Source organism: Alligator sinensis, unplaced genomic scaffold (assembly GCF_000455745.1).
Source record: "Alligator sinensis unplaced genomic scaffold, ASM45574v1 scaffold609_2, whole genome shotgun sequence".
NCBI classification, from domain to species: domain Eukaryota; kingdom Metazoa; phylum Chordata; order Crocodylia; family Alligatoridae; genus Alligator; species Alligator sinensis.
The window spans coordinates 1,529,946-1,535,268 of NW_005842090.1; positions in this window are offsets into that span (position 1 = coordinate 1,529,946).

The window sequence follows — 5,323 nt, forward strand, 5'->3', positions numbered from 1 at the left end:
GTGGGTCCTTCTGCTCACTCATCCCCACGAAGTTTGCTAGGCTTCGTGGGTCCGGTTCTTTTGCGCGCAGGAAGGGCTACGTCTAGGCTGCGATCGATGACGGGGAGAGGCTAGAGGTTGATCAGACCTTTGTTGCCTGCTTGAAATGCGCTGGGTCCGTAAGGATCCGCAGCGCTTAGAGATCTTCACACAGCGTGAAGTCTCCTCCTCCCGGTGTTCATGGAGTCCTCCAACTTGGGCGGAAACCACTCAAGCCTTTTATACGGCTAGCAAGCCAATCAGTAGCCGCCACGTGTGAATAATTTAGAACTGGCCAATAATGGGGCTCAAATTAGCATACAAATGGTGGGAACTCTTTGCAACGAGCATTTCTGTGCTGCAACAAAGAAATGCACCCTGCAAAGAAAGCTTCAAATTGGCAGGAAATTCTCCCTTGCACCGGGGTTCTCTTTTGCAGCAGAAAACTCCACCGTGCAAAGAAGCTGTAATTTAGCGGGAACAATTTAGCAGTGCCGAAGCACACAAAAACAAAAATCACACCCTTTGGATTGTGACAGGCTCCCTTAAGTGCCTTGACCTGCTGGCTTTGCAAGGATTGCTCAGCGGGCCAGCAGTGGCATTAGGGCCCCCGTCCCCCAGCGGGCTTAGTTTAAAGTCCGGTGGAGCATGACGTTCCCTGTTCAGAGTCTTCACGGGGTTAGCTGATCCCTTCTGTCAAGATCCTATCTCTACAATAGCCCAAGCCCTTAGCTTATCCCGCCATTCTCATTGACAGTCAGGTCTGGCAGACTTTGTCCTACATTCCTTGAGATGGTTACAGTCCAGTACAGCATCAACTAGGACATAATTTATATTACTTTGGCAGTCAATTCATTAAAAATATATATATTCCTGCCTCACTGGGACACCAGCTGTGCCCCTGCTAGCTCTCTCTCTCCCTGAGAGGCATCAAGGCTAGGCTGCACTTCCAGCAGCAGGGCAAAGAAAAAATAAACTTCACAACAATAGAGTAAAACAAACAAAACAAAAAAATCAGGACTCACTTGGAGAGGGCTTCAGGGCTTATCTCTGTTGCTTCCTCCTTGTTTCTGCCTTTCCAGGTTATGGAGCCAGTTTCTCCGGGCTCCTGTCATAGCTTTTCTGATTGCTGCTGGGTCGGGCTGTCTTGCAGGCAGCTGGCATAGTGCTGGCTGCTTGCTCCCCACCTCCCTGCTACCAGCAATGCTCTTGACTTTGTAGGAACAGCTGTTTCTGGTCCCAGCTCTCCTGGAGCCTCCTTGCTTCCAGTCTTCCTCTTTCCCCCTCTTGGCATGCTGGCTCAAAAGAACCAATGCTGGGTTCCCTTCTCCAATGTGGAGGAAACACCGGCTAAAAGAGTGTCAGTTTATGGTTGAATCTGGGCACACAGTGCCGGAGCCTGCAGGCAAAGTGGTCTCCCGCTCTGCTGCAGCTTCTGCCAGGTTGAGCTCTTCTTTCACTCCTAGCATGCTCTGCTAATTAGCACACTCCAGCAGACTTGATTAATCAAGTCTGCTTTGATGTGTGCTAATTAGCACGCATTGGAGCAGAGCTTTGTCACATGTATAGGTGCCCTAAAAAGGACTAGCTCCTCCCCAATGCTGTTGATGTAGATTAATCAGCTTTTTTAGGCAGCATTGATGGGAATGTGGATTCTTAAGAGTAAGAGAATTGGAAGAAGTTAAAGTTCTTGTCTAAACCTAACATACAGGGAGCACGAAGAGCTGGACTGTAGAGAAAAGTTCATAGAACTTCACTTTAGTACCAAAAAGCCCATAAATTAACAAGAATAACAGATGAGCTTCTGAACAGACTTCCTAATAATTACAACCACTTTTGTGGATCTGCCAGTTTTTCTTTTCAAGCTATAGTTATATGCATGAGTATCACACAAGATAGATAATTACTTAATATTGTAGTGCACTCTGGGACAACTCAGTCTCCAGTGCAGTTCAAGAGTCAGTCAAGTGGCAAAAACAGGATCTACAAAAATCTTTCTGCCTTTTCTGCTGTGAACAGACTTTGGGCAGGGAAATGGGACCACTGTCTATTCCCCTAAACAAATAGCAGCAGACCATAAAATTAGGCCATTTTAACTTAGAGAAATGAACAGGGGCTGCCCTTTTAATGTTGATAACAGAGGTGAGAGAAATGATAGATGACCATTGGACTTATGCCTGAAAAGATAGGTAAAGTTTTTATTCAGTTCATGCAACTGTTTTTTTTCTGATGGATTAGGTCCCCAAGTATAGTAGTACTATACATTTGCAACAGAAAAGTTAAAACTAGGAAGGACATGAGTTTTATCAGCTTCATAATGGCTAACTATAGTTTATATCTGTGGAATAATAGGCAGTCACAAGAGGAACCTTGAGTTCTTTTCCATCATCATAAGTGATAGAAGAAGAGTTGAGAGTGCCATATTAGAAGCTAAAAAGAGGGGTTTTGGGTTAACTGTGTTCAGCACAAAAAGGATTGGGCGCTACACATGTTATCTGTTATTTATTTGTGAAAAGCCAGGCAAGAATGATGTCAGCTAAAGACCATAAGAGCCCTTCCCTCCTACCCAAATCCTCTGTACGTAGATTAGCAGATCTAGCAGCTATGCAGCACGAGAGGGGGCCTAGCAGGCAGGGAAATCAGAATATATATTAATGAGAAAGGAAGTGTATTTTGAGAAATAGCTCTGTGCTCCAGAGTGTGTAGTGGTGCAGTTTCAGAGGGGGGAAAGCTGCTTTCCTATTCTTGTGGTCACTCCAGAGAATGCCAGATGATTCATCGCTTTTCTTCAAAATCTGGCTATGAAATGGATTTTCCTGTGGGAGTAGGGTTTGGTCAGCACTCAGCAGACATTTTACAAAATAATAGCCTCAGCCTCAATTCAATTAAGAATTAGAATGCCTTGTAGCACACAACACCATTATTTCTTTTAATTATCTTATGATCTCATTATTCTATAGACTTTTGGGGAATTGAGCAATCCATTTTGAAAGCAAGTTGCATCTGTCTCATGGCAGACTACTTTTGGGGAGAAAAATGTGTGGATTCATATGTCTTTTGAATTAACTTTACTGGCTCTCAGTAGTGTAACCAGGGCAGGATGAGTGGGACAACAGCCCGAGGCAATTACCAGGATGGGGAGCTAGAATCAGCCCCTGGGGCCACATACAGACAAGCAGGGGTCTGTGCTTGCAGTGACACAAATAATAGCACATGCCCCTACACATGCCCTTTGTTTTGGGCCTTGCTCCACTCCTCCATGCGCTGCAGAGTCACTGAGCTTAGGCACACTGCAGAGCAGCTGGCTGGGGTGCAGTGTGCCTCAAGATGGGGGCTCCATAGCATATGGGGATGAGGGAGCAGATACATAAGGGAAAACAGATAGATACATAATAAGGGAAAATATCCGAAACGTAACTGGTTGGATGGACTGTAGTTATACAAGATTCTGCTTTAAACTAGAAAAACTGTCTATGTCCAATTACATTATTTTTATTCTCCCCCAAACTTGGAATACTTCCAAATTTCAGTTTAAAGAATTATTACATTTTAAATAAAAGGAAATGAGTTAAACTTCTGCCAATATGTCGCATTAGTTACACAAGCTCTTCAGTCTTCCATTTTCACACAAATGATTGATTATGTCAATTGTATAAACATAGTGTGTGATAAATTATGAACAAGATGGGATCTGGTCTAATCTCTTCATTAGGGTGTTTTCCAGGAAAAAAAGTCAGTTAAGCTACTGGCACATCCCAAGAATGATTTTGGTAATGCTCTATACATGGACTGATTCAGAAAATTGTTCTGAAGATCCAGCCCATAAAACTAAAGTTGGCACTTCTTGTTAACTTTAAATCTATCCTCGCTGAGAATAGGACTGTACCAGCTATTGCTCAATCAGGTAGTAGCCATGATACAAGTTGTTCCTGTTATTACCATGTGCACTGCTGTTAGGAAGCACCCAGGTTGTATTCCTCACCAATGTCACAAATGGTGTACAAGGGACTTATCAAGCAATCCTGGCACGTGCACCCTTTCTCCCTGCAGCCGCTGCTCCAGCAGCGCACAGGAAGAAGCAGAGGACACAGGGCCAACATGAAGCTGCATCTAGTGCACTTCTGGCATCTGCAACAGCTATCTTCTCTCTCTGTTTGTGTTCATATGCCCAACCCAAGGTGGAATTTAAAAAAGAAAGAACTGGGAGGCAACCTGAAATTCATATTTCCTCCCACCCTCATCCCAAGGAGACCGCCAGCACTCTGATGAGACCTGCCTAACTTAGGACCCATTTCCCAATCAACCACCAAACCCACTATAAGCGTGAACCCCACAAACCACTTCACCCCCTGAAGCCAGGAGACCCTACCTGCCAGCAGAGCCTGTTAACATCCCTGTTGCTCTGAGGAAGACCTGTCAGGTTAGACTACCAAATAAGGCAGCTTCCATAAGGTAAATAAAATATGAGCTTTAGGGAAACATGGTGAGGGAAGATGGTGACAGGAGGGATTGAAGGGTGACAGAGAGATAAAGGAAACGGGATCTCTTTGGGATGAAGAGAAGGCTCATAAGTATTTTTAAGCAAGGAACGTCACACACATGTATTGCCAAATGGAAAATATTTTTGAGGGAACCTTACGCAGCATAGCGCTTCATGAATCATCAGTTTTACCTTTTTCATGAGCTCAGGGGTGGCTGACTTGTGGCATGCATGTTGCAGATGGCACTGCAGATCTGGGAGGGGGCAGGAAGCAGCTGTAGATAGGGCAGGGAGCACAGGGCAGAAAGCAGAGCAGGCAAAGGAAAGGGATTGGAGTGGCACTCAGAGAGGGTGGGAGGCTCATTTGTGATATGCCTGCCAAAAAGGTTTCCCCCAAAAAGTGGCAGTTAGCTGATCCTGTATCAGAGAATCTTATAGTCATGCAAAGTGATAGCCACATTTTCCTCTACGTAACACTGATTACTGAAAGAAAGAGCACACGTGCATGCATGCATACGCACACATTACAGGCCTTTAGAAAGCCTTCAAATTTGTATATTAATAGTCTTAGTAAAGTTGAAGGGTTTTGTTGTTTCTGATAGTTAAATAAAAATGAAATAAGAGGACCAACAACTAGAGGTCTATTGAAGTTGAGGCAGCTGCCAATCGATTTTACAGGCAGACCACAGGCTAGGCAGGTGGAGTATGGCGGGTCCCCCCATGCCTCTGATTGGCTGAGGGGCCCCAGTAGTCCCACCTTTTGCTACTGATTGGCTGTGAAGGCTGTCCGTCATGCAGCCCCGCCCCTCATCGCTGATTGGTGGC